The 17,121-nt window shown below is 55.7% G+C and overlaps 1 pseudogene; it reads left to right on the top strand.

The window, feature by feature from the left end:
- The window catches only part of LOC136570728 (uncharacterized), a 2,607,743-nt pseudogene that overhangs the window by 102,308 nt on the left and 2,488,314 nt on the right, over nt 1–17,121 (top strand).

The raw sequence follows: 17,121 nt of genomic DNA, 5'->3' as shown, positions 1-17,121 counted from the left end.
GCAGGATAGCTATTCTGGTCACTGCCCCTCTACTGTAAAAACTACGTATGAGGGACAATACTAGAACTATTTCAGGATAGGAAAATAAACCTAGGGACCACAGAGGTATTAAAATCTCGAAAAACCCTAGGGACCAGAAGCACATGCAAGCCTTCACCCCAACACTCATCATGAATTCAAAAAGCATGGCTATTAACTGCTTCAAACAAACAGAGAGTAATGGCAACCAAAATACACTCAAAACAGGGTTTTTCCACTCACTCTCTCGAGCCCAGCGTTGGGCGCCAAGATTTTGTCGTGGTTTAGGGCAAATTTGGAGGAGAATTTCCAAATTAGGGCCCCTCCAGTAAGCAAACCCACACGGTCCCTCCCCCCAACCGGTTCGGGAAGGATTCCTCGGAGAGGAGTGGAAAGAACCTGTTTATTTAACAGGCACAGCACCCCCCAGCACACAAAATGAACAATACCGGATGGCAACACTCTGAAAAGGATGACAAATTCAGAAAGTCTCTCTTGGGGGTGGTCACTCTGTTCTCAGTCCCTCCGGCGCTGGGGCTGCTGCTGCAGGCCAGAAGGTGCAGGATTTTGGAGTTTCCCAGGTCCCAGTCCGGAGCAGGTTCGAAATGGTCAGAAAAAGGAAAGGAGAAACAGTCCAGGAAGAAATTGGACAGTTTAGCTAAACTAGCTAATGAGCAAAAGCAAGCAGAAGCGAAGCAAGCAAGAGCGAGAGAGCAAAGCGAAAAGCAAAAGCAGCAAAAGCCAAAGCTGCAGTCTCTGTGTCCCGCCAGGCTGATAAGAAAACCAAACCAAAACTTTCCCTCTTCAGAGCCGGTCTTAAAGGTACAGAACATAATATCCAACATTAACAGAACACATGAATGGGGATACAAGCATCATAACATCACCCTAGGACGCTGGCATAGTACTGGGAGTGTCTGGGAGTAACTGGGATCAAACTGGAGGTGACTGGACTTATACTGGGAGCAACTGGGACCACAGCGGGGGCAAATGGCATCGGGTAAGGTGTGACCGGGCTCATACTGGAAGTGACTGGAGCCACACTGGGCTCTTACTGAGAGGGACTGAGAGTGAAAGGAACCATACAGGGCATGACTGGGAGCCGCTGGGACCGTGTCGGGGGCAACTGGGATCCTACCGGGAGTGATTTGGACCATACTGGGAGCGACCGGGACCCACCGGTGAGGCGGCGGCGGAGCTGGGAGGCGGCCGCAGCGCAGGTGGGAGCCGCGCTGGGTTGTGCGGGGGCTCGGGGCTCGCTGCGGGCCTCGGGGGCGGCAGGGGGCTCAGGCGGGTTCCTTGTGCCGTGTCCGGCCCGTGGTGCCGCTGCCGTGAGGGCGCTGCGGGAGCGGCTGCCCGCGGTCTCCTTGCGGCCGCTGCCTCGGCAGGAGCCGCTGCCGGAGCAGCGCTGGCTCGGCCCGGTTCCTGTGGCTGGGACAGAGGCGGCTGCCCCGTGCCCGCGGCTGTGCGGGGAAATTCACGTGGCCGGAGGTTTCTGTGCCCCGAGGAGACAGAGGAGTCCTGTACAAGTGACTTTATTGCTGAGCAGAGGGAGAGGCCGTGGGGCATTTGCCGTGCGCTCGCTGCCATTGTTGTAGTTCGCAGCCTCCTTTTTATCCTCATTTTCCCGGCTCATCTCCCTCTCCCTTTGCCCACTGCCTGAGGTACTTGGAAGGTTCAGACCTCCCGATCTGCCAACTGCACGTCCTCGTTAATGTGCACCCCCACTTTTGTAGAACAGCCGATATTCACGGCTCTGTTAAGTCTTTTTTGTTCTCGACGTTCAGCAATTTAGCGGGACTTTCTGTGAGCAGCAGTCCGTGTTAATTAATAACATTTATTGAAGCTGGTGGTTTCGCCCGTTACTTCCTTATCTTCAAGCCCCTGGCCCCTCGCTCAGCTGCTGAATGAGCTGCACTCTCAAGGTGTGGAGCATGGTAAAAAGGTGAGAGTTGCTGTAGCACATCAGAGCAGAAGCAGCATTCGTTTAACCCATGGTCTGCCAGGGAACCACAAAACCATGTCCCATTCCCATCCTTTCCACGTTTGGACTGGTACATGAGCTGCTTTTTTGTTTCCTTTGTTATCTGTTTCACCACTTTTGCTTTGTCATCTATTTGCCAAGACCAGTTTGAGTCATTTGATTTTCCACAAACTCCTCTTTTCTCTGCTAACAGATGATCTGATCCCATCCCATGGTGAAATGTTGTGTTCCTCATTTCAGTGGATTGCTCAGCAGGAAGGTCAGGAGCTGGAGCTGTCTGGGTGGTTATTCCGAGGACAGCTTGTAATCTAATGGTGCCACTGAAATTAGAAATGGGTTCTGTGGCTCCTGATATGAATTGGTTTGGGTTCCCAGGGGCTGGTCCATGGTGTTGTAGGATTTGTTCTGCTGGCCGTTCATCTTCTGCCCATTTTTGGCCGCTCTCTCCAGCCAGGACTGCATCAATTGACCATTTTTCTCTAATTAAATCATCAAATACTTGGATTCCCAACTGATTTCCTGGAACTTGTGGTAGCAAGAACATCTCAGTGCTCTAATCCACCCTATATAACACAGACAGTGACAGCACACATTGGAGTGGGCAGAGGGATGATTCCCCCCCATTTATTTATAGTGAAGTTTTCCCAACATTCTCCATTTGCTGTTTCCCTTTGCAGCTTCACCCGTTTCTGTTGCAGGGTCAGATATCCTCACCCCGGGTTCTGCCGTGAGCTGTGCAAATTCCATCAGTGCAAGCAGGCAGAGCTCGGGGTGAGGGGCAGGGGGAATCAGCCCAATTCCTGCCCCAGGCAAGAGACCCAGGTACATTGGCCAGGCTTTGCCCAGCAGGGTTCATTTGCATTTCTAAAGCTCCTCTCCTGGCTGACTAGAACCAAAGCTTCTCTTCCAGGGCAGCCATCTGGTGAGTCACATGTGGCCCCCCGGAATCTGCTTTTTTAAAAAAAAGTATTAACTATTTAAGAGTTAAAAGTATCACGGTTAAAGCTCTTCAATTTTACAAAATGCAACATAAAGGCGAACATGGAAAAACCCTGACCAAAAATTGATTCTCACCCTTCTGTCCCAAACCTACCTGACAATATAAAGTAGGATTATTATAAAAAATGTTTCTCATGTTGTAATCTTATCACTGAAACTGTAGGGAAAACAAAAACTCTCCAAGAATCTCTTTAGTGTGAGAGAGTCAAGGCATTACTTGGTTCTGGCCAGGATGTGCAACAGAAATACTTTCATCCACACATAGCCCGGCTGTGCAGAAAAAATCATTCCATGACATGTCAGTTTACTTGATTTTTCCTAAACTTTACGTAGTCTGAACCAATCTAAATCCACTGCTTTAATGTTCATTGCTTCCAAGTTGTGTAAGTTTTTAGTATTTGGTTTCCTATTAGACTCGGATTTCTTCCCCTCTGATGTGAATTCCGTCCACACTCCTGGATTTCCTTCTCAGCCTTTTCCAGACCAGGTGTCTCCAGCTGTGCGGGGGCAGTGTCTGGGGCAGCTGTTGGTTGCTGTTTGCTGCGGGGCGTTGATGTTTTGTTGCTCGTCGTTATCTCTGTGGGTGTCTTTTGGGCTATTCCCAGTCTGTTCAGATGTTAAACTCATCTCCACCACTCAATGGAGATGAGTTTAACATCCGAACAGACTGGGAACCCCTTAAATAAAACCTTTAAAATTTCTTTCCCAAAGGCAAACCTTTGAGTAGAGAAACCTTTCCGAGCAGAGAAATAAGATTTAAAAGAAGCAGAATGGGTACATTTTGCAGCAATGCAGTCGCAGTCAGCCCAGAGTGTGGGTGTGAGTGAGCCCCAGAGTGGAATTGTGCCGCGGTGCTCCCCAGCAGCTGTGGCAGTGCAGGCCCAGCCAGCGCTGGAGCTGCAGCAGTGGCAGCGAGGCTTGGCCGCAGTGGCTGGAGGTGCCAGAGGAGGGTGGCCGGGATTCCCGAGGGTTTGAGCAGAGGATCTGTGGGCAGGCCCAGGGGCTTGGCCCGCTGTGGAGCCCTGGCTGCTGCTGCGTTGCCTTCAGGGCAGGCTCGGGGGCGGCTCCCATGGTCCTGCTGCAGGCGGGAAGTGCAAATCTCCGGGGCTTCAGAGCCCCTGAGGCCAGGCTGAGGGGTCCCCCCGTGCTCAGCTGTGCTGGCGGCTGTTTCTGGCCCCAGGGACACTTGGCGTGGGCCCCTTGGCCACCAGTGGTGCTGCTTTGCACTCCTTAGGCAGGAGCCGATGTCCTGGCTGGGTGTTGGCAACAGCAAAGTCCCAGGGCAGGCTCTGTGCCAGCCCAGCTTCCTGGGGGAGAGATTCCACAGGAGACAGGATTCTGGCTACAGCCTGCCTTACATTTACATCCCTTATTTCCACCCTGCACTAGGTGGAGAATTGCCCAGGTAAGGAATTCCAGACTTGAATTCCAAGGGAGATAATTGAATATCTGCCTTGGGTCTGGCTCTTTTTCTTGCCAAAGCCAATGGCAAAAGCTGTACCCATGGCATCTTGGTTTCCATCTCCGGCTTCCAAAGGTGTTTCTTTATTTCCCTATTCATTCTTTCTACCCAACCCGAGCTCTGGGCTTGCCAATGGTTATGGAGGTCCCATTGTATTCCTAAAGCTGCCATAACCCCCTGAAGGGTCTTTCCTGTAAAATGAGTTCCCCATCTGAATCTATTGCTTCCACAATCCATTATCTTTGAATTATTTGTTTCAGCAATAGGTTAATAAGTGATCCAGTGATTGCTGAAGCAGTCAGAATTGCTTTTGCCCCCTGTTAGGTGCCATGGTGTCAGCAGAAGATTTTGAAGCCTTCCTGCTCAGGGCATTTCAGTGCCAGGCTCTTACAAGCACCCACAGCTCCGCGGGTTGAGCTGAGCATGGGCCGGTGACCTGCGCTTTGTCTGATTCCCCTTCCTTAATAACAGCCTGTCTTGTAGCTCTTTTCCCTTCTGCTGCCCTTGCAGAGCCATCCACAAACACATTGTCTCCCTCAGGCCAGGGAATGTCCCATCAATCTCTCCCAGCCTGGCTCGGGAGCTCTGTCCCTTGAGTGCAGTCCTGGGTTCCTTGCCAGCCCCTCTCCAGGCTGTTCAAACAGGAGGCTGGGTTAAACCCTTGCCCTGTCCTCAGTTCTGAATCCTCCTGTGCCACTGAACAAGTTTCATACTGTAATAACCGAGCCCTGCTCATCCATTTAGAGGCTCTTTTGGTTGTCAAAGCTTTAACTTGATGCCAGACTTGAACTCTAGGAGATCCTTCTGTTGTCATCAGTTTTCAGGTCTCTGCTCCCACGGAAGCTGTGGCTGCACAATTCTGCAGACAATGAGGCTGCTCTCTGGCCACTGGGTTAAACATTTTAGCACAAGAATTCCTTTGGCAAGACCCTGTTTAACGTCCACCTATAATTCAAATTCTTTTTCCCTGTCTGGAAGGCCCAGGCCACTCGCCTCAGTTAATCTTAATTTTAACACTTGAAAATTCTGTGTTTCCTCCTTGTGTCCATCCATCCGGTTTGTTGACTGGCAAGATAGGAGTGTTGTAGGGAGACATCCTTGGCTCCAAAAGCCCTGCCTTTAACAGGGACTCAGTACCAGGCTGTGAGCCCTTCCTTCCCTCTCTTGGAACAGGGTATTGCTTGTCCTGGTTGCTTTAATTTGTAGAGGCTCCATATCTAATTTTCTGTATTTCCCTGGGGCTGCCCACACTTCTGGGTTCACTTCAGCATAGGCCTTGTCAGACTTTTGACACAGAGGTACAACAGAACTAGCCTCTGTATCCCTTTTTACAGTATTAAAATCCAGCTCTCAAACTCCTTCCTAGTTAATTACAATCACAGGAGGAAGAAAAAGAAATTCATTTATTTCAAACCTATCCCCCACAGCTTCTAATAGTGGTTGAACAAATCATACCTGCTCATCTTTCCCACTCATTCCCTTAAAAATTAAAATATTCCTTTACTATTTTCCCCTTTAGGTCTAAGATTCAGAGAGGCCTCTGTGTCCATCAGGAAATGCCTCCTCTCAATGCAGACCCACCTGAATGTTCTCAAGGGCTCCAGTGTGGAGGGTCCCTGGTGTGATGGGAGCTGTGGCAGCCCTGCCAATCCATGTCCATCACGGGGTGGACTTGCTGGTCCTGAGGGTGCTGCTGTCTCTGCTTGCAGTGTCCTTGTGCCCTGCAGCTGGAGCCCTGATTCCTTGCCAGGGGCTGTTTGGGTGGGCTGTGCCCTGCCGAGGAGGGCAATGCCTCTGCCGGGTGCTTGTGGCCGAGCCCGTGCCCTGGGTGCTGGGGCCCCCTTGGGCCCTGGGGCTGATCCCTCAGGGGCTGTAGGAGCTCTGCCCTGGCCTTTGCCTTCAGCTTGGCCTTTTGCTGCTCCCTTCTTGCACTCACCTGCTGGGCCTTTGTGCCCAAGTGCTGCAGGGCCTTCTTCTGCCCCTCCTGCAGCCCCCCTCAGTGCCTGTGGGTGCTTGTCTTGCTTTACAAGACAGGTGTCTGCTTGGGAAGGCAGAAAAAGCCTCTCTTGGAATGGAGAATGCAAACCCCTCCCTCTTAATTTTTAGGATAGTGAAATCAAGGGGCTCTCAGGCAAAGATATGGGATTAGGAATAACGGTTCTTTACTAGTGTGTATAATATAATAATAGTAGTGTGTATAAACAGCTCCGGCAGTGACAACAAACAGAGCCCGGAGCCGGTCCCGGCCTTTCGGCTGCGGCGCTTTCCCCTTGGGTGCAGTTCCGGGCACGGCCGGCAGGGGCGCCGGTGGCTCCCGCGGGGCGGGGCAGCGCATCCCTGCCATGGGAACTTCTCTTAACGGCAATAGAGCAATCCCTTCATCTAACTCTTTCACTTTTTTACCTTCTGTAGCCTTTCTCCCGTGTTTTGAGAAAGAATTTGGAGAGGGCTGCCTTTTAACTGAGCTCCTAGTGTTTTGATAAGGTGCTTCCTGTAGAGAGAGGAGTTTTCCCTGAACAGCAGGAGCTGTGGTTACCAAGGGGACGTAACTCAGAGCAGGAGGGGTCAGGGGAGGATATCCCGCCGAGGCTCGGTCGGAGTGTGGGCAGGGTCTGCTGCCGGAATCGCCAGAGGGGGATCTTCCCGTGGAGGCCGAGCCGGAGCGTGGGCAGCCCCCACATGGCTTATGGCGGCTGATCCGGCAGCTCCCGGCAGAGAAAAGGCAGGTGGGAGACCCCGGCAGCAGCGGCGGTGCCCAGCGCAGCTGGCACGGGCAGGGCAGCCGGGGATGGGATGGCTGGGACCCGCCCTCGGTGCGGTCGGCGCGGTGACCTCGGCCCACGCGGCAGGACAGAGCAACCCCCATCTTCCCCAGCATGGCCGGCAGAGCGGCCGCGGGCCGGGCAGTGGGGCCAGGGCGCACAAATTCACCGCCAGCGCCGGGGCAGGTGGAGCTGCCCTGGGCAGTGAGCCCGCACCTGGGATGGAAACCGGGGCAGGCGGAGCTGAGGCGGGCAGCGAGCCGGGACCCGGGACAGGCGCCTCGGCCGCGAACGGAGGGGGCAAGAGCTGCAGAGGATCCCACTCTCTTTCTGACTTTTCCTCTTCTTCCCCTCCCTTTCATTTCCCCTTTTTATTTTCTTGTTTTTTTCCTCGGGTGTTTCTGATACTTCAAAGATTTTTATTCTCCTAAAATCTCCTGTCTAACATATGGCATATTCTCTTTCTTCTAGATTAAATGGGTTTTTTTACAAATAAATCCAGAACCTAACAAATCTAAACTTCTGCTTGGATATTTTGAAATGGTCGACGAGCTAACTCATGACCTCCTAATGTTGTTTTTCTCATCACCTTTTTATTTATCCTTTGGCAAATTAAGCATCTTTCAGTTACTTGCTTTGCTACACCACAAATCCCAGTGCACCCAAAATTCCTTAAAAAATGATCACACAAAGCTTGAGTAGGCCAGTGGGGTTTCTGATGCACGTCTTCTAGTATTTTCCTAGTAAGCACATTTTATTAAGTAATTGTCTTCCATGTAGAAGTTTCTATTTCCCTGATTTATCTTGTTCATTTCCTATCTTGTTTAATTCTTTTTTCTTGGCTTCCCTAAACTTTGGAATTTCCAGTATTTCCTCGTTTGGAGTTAATATTAACATAACTCTTTCAGCTCCATTTTCTGCTGCATCCTTAGCTTTGTGATCTGCCCCCAGTTTGCCCAGTTTGCCTCTCCTTTGGCCCGGGCCGGGTTCCCCCCGCCCGCAGCGGCTGGGAGCAGCCGAGAGCCCCGCGCTGCCCATGCCGACCTGTCCCGGCTCCATCGCCGCTGCTGCCGCGGGCTGCGGGAACGGGGCACCGAGGGTGTGGCTGCTGCTGGGGGAGGAGGAGGAGGAGGGAAGGGCAGAGATGGAGGGGGAGGAGGAGGCGGGTAAGGGGGGAGGAGGAGGGGGAGGAATGGAAGGGGCGGTATGAAAGAGGAGCAGGAGGTGGGGATAAGACAGGGGAGGAGGAGGGGGGGGGATGGAAGAGGAGGAGCGGGAGGAGAAAGAGCAGTGAAGGAAGCGGGGTGAGGGGGGAGGAGCAAAGGGGGGTGGAGATAGGACAGAGGAAGAGCGGGAGGAAGAGGAAGAGGAGGGACAAAGGCGGATCAAGGTTGAGCTGTGGGAGCCACGCGGTCTCGATCCCTGCCTGAATTCGCAGCCCCCACCTGTGGGATCATCGCCCCCCCCATGGCGCAGGTGAGTGGGCAGGGGGAGCCCGGCCCGGATATCCCGGGGGGTCCCTGGGTTGGGTTTTTGGGGGGATGTTTGGAGAATGAAGAAGTCCAAGGCTGAGCAGAAAAGGCCCCTCGGGGGGACATCGGGGGTGGCGGTGGCGGCTGCCGGCAGAGGCAGCCTGGAGGAGCAGAGCCCTGTGTCCCCCAGGAGGCCAAAGTGGGGAGGCCAGAGAGGGGGGAGCGCCGCCATTGGCGGGAGCCTCAAGAGCCTGGAGAGGGGCAGGGGGGACTCCTTGGAGCCGCTGAGCGCAGAGCAGAGAATGAGGGGAGAAGGGAGCCCGGGAGCCCAAACAGCCCCGGCATCCCGAAATGGGGAGAGCCAAGAGGGGGCAGTGCGTCCCCAGAGACGGCCTGGGGGGATCTCGTTGCCCTTGCCTGTGGCACGGAGGCAAATCCCATGCTGTCCTTGTCCTTCCTCGCCCAGAGCAGGAGCTGAGCATGGAGAGCAGGGAGGACAAATGCCCACGGCAGAACCTGGTGGCAGAGGCCGTTTTGAGCGGCTCCACGGCGCAGGAAGCCAACGGGGAGGAAAAGCCCCGGAGATGCCGCACGAGGAGGGGCTGCAAACGCAGATGGCGGGGATGTGAGGGGGAAAGAGCCAGCCTGGGCCGGGAAGGCGGCCGGAGATGGAGCCAGAGCTCGGAGCTGGTGCTCCATGAGCAGCTCCATGATGGGGAGAAGCCCCACACGTGCGTGGAGTGTGGGAAGAGCTTCAGGTGGAACTCCGAGCTGATCAAGCACCAGAGGATCCACAGTGGGGAACGGCCCTACGATTGTGGGGAGTGTGGGAAGAGCTTCAGGAGGAGCTCCCACCTGATCGTACACCAAAGGATCCACACGGGGGAGAAGCCCTACGAGTGTGGGGAATGTAGGAAGAGCTTCAGCACGAGCTCCAACCTGATCAGCCACCAGAGGATCCACACTGGAGAGAGGCCCTATGAGTGTGGGGAGTGTGGGAAGAGCTTCAGCCGGAGCTCCCACCTGATCAGCCACCAGAGGACCCACACAGGGGAGAGGCCCTATGAGTGTTCCAAGTGTGGGAAGAGCTTTCAGACCAGCTCCCATCTTCTCCTGCACTATCAGAGTCACACAGAGGAGAGGCCCTTCCAATGCCCCGACTGCAGGAAGGGATTCAAGCACAACTCCAACCTTGTCAGGCACCGGCGCATCCACACAGGGGAGAGGCCCTACGAGTGTGATAAATGCAGGAAGAGGTTTCAGACCAGCTCCCATCTCCTCCAGCACTATCGGATTCACACAGAGGAGAGGCCCTTCCAATGCCCCGACTGTGGGAAGGGATTCAAGCGCAACTGCACCCTCGTCAGGCACCGGCGCATCCACACAGGGGAGAGGCCCTACGAGTGTCCCCAGTGTGGGAAGAGCTTCTCCTGCAGCTCTACCTTGACCCAACACCAACGGAGGCACCGGTAAAGGAAGCCCTGTGAGTGCCCCGAATGCGGGAAGAGCTTCGTGCGCTCCTCCAGCTCCATCCCCCACTGGAGGAGGCACTTTGGGCACAGCCCTGGTCACTCACATTCCCTGTGATCCATGTTGGGAACACGCCTGGCTGCTTGTCCGTTTGTTTGGCCTTAATTTTTTTCTCTTCTCCCTCTCTCTCTACTCCAAAAGCCAAGAGGGATCGATCTGTCACCTCAAAACCACTCAAATTCCACTGAAAATAACTGAATTTTAACCCAAAAAGGCTCAATCCTACCTTAAATTCCTTGTTCCCTCCTCAAAAAAACTCAGTCCCATGCCAAACTCAATCCATTCCACAGCCACCAGGGTGAGATGGGGTTGGAAGGAGATTGGGAGAAGTGGGATCCCAATTTGGAGCAATGGGATGGGGATTGTGTGGGTTGTATTTGATAGCAAATAAAACTTTCAGAGTTACTGATTTCTGTCCCATTTATTTTCAGTCAATTCTGTTTGCAGAGTGCCACCTTCTCAGCTGATTCAATTCCTATAAAAATCCCATTTTTTAATTCATCTAACCCAAACAATCCAAAAACCAATATTGAAATAAAACCACCCACACACAATTAATTTTTTCAAAATAATTTTAATTTTTCAAGAGTACTTAAGGATGTTATTAAAGTTTAATTGTTTGGTTGAAATGTCTGAGAAATTATAGTGGTGTTTGGTTTTGTGTTTAGTATATTTGTAATATGAATTGTTTAATTGAGATTTTTTTAATTATAATTTATTTAATTTCAATTATTATTTCTTTGGTTATAATTTTATTGCAATTTGTTGAGGGGATAGGAAGGAAGTTCAAGGGCAGGAACATTTTTTCCTGGCTGGGAACTGGAATTCCAGACCCTGGGAGTGTGTGCAGGACCCCACAGACTGGGATCAAATATGGGCTGGGATCAAATATGGGCTGGGATCAAAATAGGACTGGGATCAAAATAGGACTGGGATCAAATATGGGCTTGGATCCTTTGAATTGGGGCTGCACAGGCTGGGACCATATGGATCAGGACCACACAGACTGGGATCAATTGGACTGGGATCAAATATGGGCTGGGACTGTTTCTGAAAGTAACTTTGTTATAAGTTTTTATTTCTGTCGTTAATTAGGTTTGTGAAAAGGCTGCTTCTCTTAAACTGCCTGCTTGGATGGGATAACATCCAATGCACACAGGATGAGGACACCTGTACAGATCTGCCAACTATCAGCACTCCCCGTCTGAAGGCAGAGTGCACCAAGGCCCAAAACCTGGAGGTGATAAAGAGAAGGAGCCAAAACCAGAGCCAAGAAACACACATGCTCTGAAAAGGCAGACCCAGGGAGGGGCCATGTAAAATCATTCCTGGAATATGTAAAGTAGTTTATGGATATGCATGAGGCTCTATGAATATGCACCAGGCTGATGTAAGGGGAAAGGTATTTCAGGGCGATGCAGATTCCTTGGTTGTGGTTTTAGTCCATTCTTATCACCTCCAGTTTTTGGGCTTTGGTCCACTCTGACTCTGAGAAATTGAGGTTTTGGGATTTTTAGTATGTTGTGGATGGAAGCAAAATGGAGGGCACAGTGTTTCGTCCTGGGTTTCTTCTTCATGCTTCTTCCTTCTTCTTCATGGGTTTGGGTGGCTTTTTGTAATTGGGCAGAAATTCCACATTGCAGGCTCTTTGGGATCAGTTATTGGGTTAAAAGGGAAAATAATCTAGGTGTCAGTTCTTAATTGGATAGTTTAGTCTTTAAAGACCTTGGAACAAGAGATTGTTGGCCATTTTGTGCCTTCTAATGAAAAGCTGCTGAACTCCCAGTAATGAGGCTGTTTTACTGATAAGAAATAATAAACACTTGAGTCTGAACATGAATTACTGTCTCAAGTGCCTTCAATCCAGAGCCAGTGAAACCAACAACTGGTACCCCACAGCTTGAGGTAGTGCCAAGGCAGAACTTGTTCATGCTCTTTTCCCCTGGTGATTTTCTACTCCCGTCCAGACTCTGATAGCAAAGCCGTGCTGGTGACAAAAGATTGACCTTGGCATCCTGGGGCACTTTCTGGGTGGGTGTTTGAATCTGCTTTTCCAGGCCTCGGGCTGAGCAGGGTGAGGCCGAGGCCTGGGCCCCTCCAGGCGGCGCCGGGAGCGCCCGGGGCAGCGGCGAGGGGGGGCCCTGAGGGGCGGCACAGGGGGCATTTCCCCCGAGCGGGCGGGCGGGCGGGCGGCGGGGAAAGGCGCCCTGGGCACAAGGGCAGGCACAAGGGCCCCGGCTCTCTGCAGTGCGGGCGGCCCAGCGCCAATCGCTGCTCCCGGAGCCGCTGCCAGGGCCGGGTCTCCTCCCCGCCGCTGACCCTGCACCTGCAGCGCTGCCTCCGCCTCTGCCGGGCTCCCCGGCACGGACGGCAAGGACGTGGACACGCTGCAGCAGGGGCCCAGCAGGGACACCCAGATGGTGCCAGGGCTGCAGCTCCTCTCCTGCAAGGAAAGGCTGACACAGCTCGGCTTCTTCAGCCTGGGAAAGAGACCCAGCCTTGATCCAGCTGCAGCCTTCCAGTACCTGAGGGCAACACACAAGAAAGCAGAAAAAAGACTCTCCCGGAACAGGTTGCCCAGAGAAGGTGTGCATGTCCCGTCCCTGACAGTGTTCAAGGCCAGGCTGCATGGAGCTCTAGACAAGCCGGTCCAGTGCAAGGGGTCCCCAGCCACAGCAGGGGGGTTGCAGCCATGGGATTTTCCAGATCCCTTCCAAGCCAAACCATGCCACGACTCCATGATTCTGGGATACTTCGCCTCTTCATCCTCTGGCAGAAAAAGAAACTTGGCCCCAAGTTCCACACTGCAGACCATGTCTTTTGGCAGCCTGCAACTGTGTCAACAGAGGATGAAAAGAGATGACATTACTGACACGATTTCCCTTTTCTACTTGAAAAGTAAATGCTCTGCTCCTGTCCACTCTGGCAAAATTGTCGCAAGAGGCAATTGTTCCCCATGAAATGCTTGGTCTCATGCAAAGAAGAAAGAAGCCAGAAGCCAACACTCTTCGTTATTGCTACATTGTTTTCTTTGGTTACTTCTCTAATAGGAATGACTTTGGGGTGTGATTTGTTTGTTTCTCTCTTTCGTTCCTTGGGGCGCGCGGCGGCTCCTCCGTTGGGTTCGCGGGGACAACGGAGGAACGGCCGCGAGCTCCGGCGGCTCTGCAGCAGCAGCAGCAGCAGCAGCAGCAGCAGCAGCAGCAGCAGCAGCAGCAGCAGCGCTTCTCTTGATTGGTTTTCCACTCGACTTCCCACTCGCTCCCCATCCTCTTCTCCCTCTCACACTTACTCTACTCCCATCCCGTGCTGGGCCATGCCGTCCATGTTCCGCTTCTCCCAGCCCGGCTGATGCCGCGTCCCACAAGGCGCTCCTCGGCGGGGCCGCCCCGTGCCCGCCCCTGCCCGGCCCGCTGTGGTTCCGCCTCGGCCGGGCTCTCTCCGTCCTGGCTGTGGCGCCGCTGGAAGAGCCGCTCACTCTGGTGCTGGCGGAGCAGTGTGGGCTTTTGGCTGCGCCTGGCGCTGGCTCTGGCCCAGCCCCGGCCGAGGCCCCGGGCCCGAATGAAGCCCCTGCCACGGTTCCACCCGCAGCCGCCCGGCTCCCGCCCCGTGGCCGACAGCGTGGCCGGCAGCTGCCCCGCTCCGAGCTCCGCCGCTCGCCAGCTCGGCCGCCGGCCCCGAGCCGCCGCAGCCCGGGGCAGCTCGGCAAGCAGCAGCGCGCCGGGCGGGCGGGTGCCCCAAGCAGAAGAGCGGCAGCGCCGTGCCGCCCGCAGGGGCAGCGGCGGCTGCGGCAGCGTTTACTCCGGTCCCTGCCTTGCCGACGGCGTCCCGGGAAGAGACGGGGCAGGCTCGGAGGGCGGCGGGCGATGAGCTCAGCCTTGGCTCGCAGGCGGCCATCAAGCGAGTGTCCCGGGAGCGCATCTCGGAGTGGGCGCGGCTGGGGAGTGAGCGGGGCCAGCGGGAGGAGCCAGCGGGGCGTGCCGGGCGGGGCTGAGGCGAGGCCCGGCAGGGCGGCAGCCGGAACGCTGCGAGGGCAGCGAGCGTGGAGTGAGCGGGGGCCGCGCAGCGCCCCGGGCCGGGCCATGGCGAGCTGCGGCGGGGCCGGGCAGGGGCTGCCCGAGGCGCGGCGCAGCATCGGCCCCGCTGATGGCATCGCGGTCCCCCCGCAGCACAAGTGCGCCCTTGTGCCACTGGAGCTGGCGCTGCTCTGGATGGTGTCGCGGCCTGGCTTCTCCAGCGTCGTGAGGCTCCTGGACTGGTTCGAGGTGCCCGAGGGCTTCGCGCTGCTCATGGAGCGTCTGCAGCGCTGTCAGCACCTCTGGTACTTCCTGCACGAGCGGCGGTTCCTGACGGAGCCCGTGGGGCGGGGGCTGTTCCGCCAGGTGCTGGGGGCCATGGGGCACTGCAGCAGCCGCGGCGTCCTGCACCGCCACATCAAGGCCGAGAACGTCCTCATCGACCTGGCCACGGGTGAGGTGAAGCTCATCGACTTCGGCTGCGGCACGATCCTCCAGGACACATTCTACACCCGGATGTCAGGTGAGCCCAAAGCCGGGGCCCAGCCGGGCAGCAGAGTTCCCCCCTTGGCTAGCAGAGGGGGAAGAGGGAGGGAAGGAAGGAGGGAAGGAAGGAGGGGGAATCCACCTTCAGCCAGCTGCAGCCAAGTTGCTTTGTGGCAGGGCAGGGGCTGGCTGTTGTGGAATGGGAGCTGGCTGGGAGGGAGGGAGCAGCATGGGCCTGATGAGCTGCGTCCGTGTTCCATGGGAACGCAGGAGTACAGCCCACCAGAGTGGATCCTCTTTGGCTGCTACCATGGCCAGCCAGCCACCATCTGGTCCCTGGGCATCCTGCTCTATGAGCTGCTCTGTGGGCACCTTCCTTTCCACAGCAACGAGGACATCGTCCGGGGCCAGCTCTTCTTCCCACCCTGGGTGTCTCAAGGTGGGGATGCGCCTTCAAGGCATGAGGGGAAGAACAAACGGGGTTGGGAGGGGCGGCTGGCACATAAGCGTCCTGTTCTTGCAGCTGGTGAGGAGGTGCATCTCCTGGGCTTAGCTGGAGGAGGTGGCACCTGGGCCTCTGTGCTGCTGTCCTCCGCAAGACAGGATTGATAGGAAACTTTTGGCTGCAGCTCTGAGCACTCCTGGTGTGGCCTGGGCACTGTGGAATGTGGTTGAGCATGGACAGGAGCCTTGTCTCGCTGAGCGGCGGTTTCTGGTTTCTCTCCGCAGAGTGCCAGCACCTCATCAGGTGGTGTTTATGCGTGGAGCCCACAGACAGGCCAGCACTGGCAGACCTTTTTGAGCATTCTTGACTGCAGGAGCCCTGCCTGGCCCAGGAGACAGCAGAGATGCCTCCCTGTGCACAGGAGGATCCAGGAGCCCAGCAAGCAGCAGCGGCACGCGTCTCGTGGCGCTGGAAGAAAACCCCGGAGCGTTTCCCTGCGGCCGCGGCGCGGAGGAGAGAGCGCAGCCGAGGAGATGCTGCTTCTGCTGGTCCCCGCGAGCTGTGGAGGGAGCAGCTCCGTGCTGCCCGTCCCATTGGAGAAGTGGTGGCAGTGTGGTGGCAGTGCCATGGACTGGGACAGGGGAAACATCCCCCTGCAGCTCAATGGCATCGTGATGTCCCCGCAAGCTGAGGCACAGCTGGCGCGTTCTTCTGGAGCACGACATGGAGCTGGGAACACCATCCTGGAGCTGGCCGCTGGCGGGGCAGAGCCGATTGGCTTTGGCTGCGGCCCCTGCCTGGAGGACACGCTCTGCGCCCCGATGGAATCAAGATGAGTCCCCAGCCGGCGCAGGGGCGGGGGATGCTGGTGCTCCCAGGCACGGCAGGGCTCGGCCTGGCCACGCGCCGGAGGTTCCCCGCTCGGCGGCGCTGGGGAATATTAATTTTTCCGCCGGCCGCCGAGCTGCTTTTTGGCAGGACAGGGGATGGATGTTGTGGAAGGGGAGCCGGCTCCTGGCCTTGCTGACAGCTTCTGCCAGCCAGCCTGGCACGGGCTGAGGCGGGGGCAGCCAGCCTGACAAAAGCATCCATCCATGTGGATAGGGGCAGCAGAGGGGGACGGGTTCCGAAGCCGTGCCCCAGCTGGTCTGCTCTGCAGGCCCTTGAGGAAGGGGTGCATTTATGGGCCGGAAAGGTGGGGATTTTCCCCACCCGTGGACAGGTTTAATTCTCACAGGGAGTGGTCAGACCCTCCTCAGGCCCATGAAACAGTGAGAGGCTTTGTGCTTGTTCTTGTTTCCAGGTCTTGTTTTGAATTGACTTTCATGCAATTGTTCTTTGTTTTTCCCAGGAGGATTACACCTGGTGCCCGGACCGGACGGGGAAGCGCCTGCAGCGTCCATGGAGCTCGTCCAGTGCCAGCGCTGCCCCCGGGGCCACGGTCTGCAGGGACAGCCCCTTCCAGAAGGACAAGGACCTGGTTTGGGATCGGCTCCTCTCCTGGCAGCAGCTCTGCAGAGGTGGGCACCCGGCTCCACAGCTCGGCTGGCAGAAGGGCTCCGGGCAGGGGGCAGCGGGCACACGGGCATCCCGCTCTTGCAGCTGCTGAGGAGGTTGCTGTGCCGGGATTAAGCAGAGGAGGTGGAACGTGGCCTGCCCCGCTGCCCTTCTCTAAAAACAGAGAATGGGTCGGGAGGTTTGGGCCCTGAGCACAGCCAGCAGCCTGGCCCGGGCACAGGCCATGGCGGGACAGGGGGACAGGAGCCTGCTGCCACTGACCGTGGCTCTCTGGTTTCTCTCCGCAGGCTGCCAGCACCTCATGCCATGGGAACGGCACTGCTCAGCCTGCCAGGCTGGGAGGGTTGGAGGGCGGCCGGTGTTCATTTGCTGTCAAAAATAAATTGGGTTTTTTTTTCATTGTCATCATCAGAGCGTTTCTTTCCTCCT

Source organism: Molothrus aeneus, unplaced genomic scaffold, assembly GCF_037042795.1.
Source record: "Molothrus aeneus isolate 106 unplaced genomic scaffold, BPBGC_Maene_1.0 scaffold_36, whole genome shotgun sequence".
In the NCBI taxonomy this organism is placed as follows: Eukaryota; Metazoa; Chordata; class Aves; order Passeriformes; family Icteridae; genus Molothrus; species Molothrus aeneus.
This window is presented reverse-complemented; position numbering and strand designations above follow the sequence as displayed.